The sequence below is a fragment of the Rhea americana genome, unplaced genomic scaffold (genome assembly GCF_003343005.1).
Source record: "Rhea americana isolate MKP2758 unplaced genomic scaffold, rheAme1 scaffold_435, whole genome shotgun sequence".
Taxonomy (NCBI): domain Eukaryota; kingdom Metazoa; phylum Chordata; class Aves; order Rheiformes; family Rheidae; genus Rhea; species Rhea americana.
In genome coordinates this window covers 4,366-5,957 of record NW_028186574.1, presented here as the reverse complement: position 1 = coordinate 5,957, position 1,592 = coordinate 4,366, and positions in this window count along the sequence as shown.

Below are 1,592 nucleotides of genomic sequence, written 5' to 3'. Positions count from 1 at the left end.
TTTAGGGGGGGGCGGCCCCTTGTCCTCCATTTCCTTGCAGCCTGTCCTCTCCCCGCTACGCTTCTGGAGGGGGGCAGGTTGTGGGGGGGGGGGAGCCCATCCCGCCTCCGCAGTGCCCCTCGCGCCGGCGGCCCAAACCTCCCCCTCAGAGACACGGCCCGAACCTTCCCCCCCCCGCTCAAATACAGGCCCGGTACCCGGCCTGGGCCTCCCCGCGGGACCCCCAGGCCGCCGGCCCGCGCGGGGCCCTCGCCGCAAAGTTGGGTATCGCCGGGCCAGAACGTCCCCGCTCCCCAGGGGTGGTTTCATCCCCGGGCCCCTTTTCGGTGGGATAAACGGCGCTTTTCTCAGCTGCCTCCTCGCCTCCATCGAAGGCAGAGCCCGCGCGAGGTTGGGAGGCGCCGAAGCGAGCCCGGCTGCCGCGTGCCCCGCTGCGCGTGTCCGTGCGTCCGCGCGCGGAGCCGGCTCTGCGGGCCGTGAGCTGTCCCACCCTGGTGCCTCTCCGGGCGGAGGGGAGCGAGGGGAGGAGAGGTGGAGCTGAGCAGCACCTGGTGCGTTGCAGAAGACCCAAAGGTTGTTCCCCCCACCCCCTTTTTTTTCTTTCCCTAATTTAAAATGAGGGACAAACCTCCAAGCAGAGGAGGGGATCTGAACAATTAAGAGTGAACTTCCCCCGGAGTCCCTGTGGTTTCGGGTATCTCCCCTCTCAAGACGCCATCCACCTCCCCATTGAGCATCGTTCCCTTCTAGTGCATGTTTGCCTGGAAAAATAAAACRAACTAAACCTTGTGCTGTTGCATATCCTTAAAATACCACATTTTTGGAGTCATACAGTGATGCCCAGGTGAAAGATGCATGCGAGGTGGAAATAGATGAGTTTATGGTGGATCATAAATACGTTTTTAACCAAAAGTTGTAAAGGATCTGCTCGTATGAGATCATGCCCAGTCTGTCCTGTACATAGCTTTACCAGGATGCCACAACCACTAAGAAAGCCCCTTTATTTTTGCCTTGTCAGCATCTATTTTGCTGAAAATGAGTAAATAGGGTCAGCGTATAACAACAACGTGAGCCAGAGGACAGCTGCGATAGGAATGACACTGAGCAGCAGCTCAGCCACGTAGCACAAACTGTCGCGCAGCTCTCCTCTTTGCTAAGTATTTGTTTTGTCTAATGTTGCAGCAAAACAAACGGGCTTTGCTACGCGTCGAGCAACTTTTTGAGTGACGTCGAACACCGCACTGCACGGGAAGGGGTTAACTTGTTTTGAGAAGACAAAAATAATTACAATAATTCCTGGAAGAAAGAGGCTGTCGGAAGGGGGAGTAGTTGCCAAAGCGGCAGCCACAAACCTGCACAGAAGAAAAACCCTCACCTCAGACTTGATTAAATATTTATTCTTTGCCTGTAGCCATCTGCGCTCCCAGCTTCCTCCGAGAGCAGAGGATTGTGGTGGTGCCGATAGCGGGAGTTCTCCTTGTTGTGATTTCCTAGAAAGCCCCGGCACCTGCTGCTCCGCCTGGACTCCATCTGCTCCGACTGGCCACTTGTAAGAGCAAAATCTTCGCCACCGCAACGGGAGACCGGCTGGG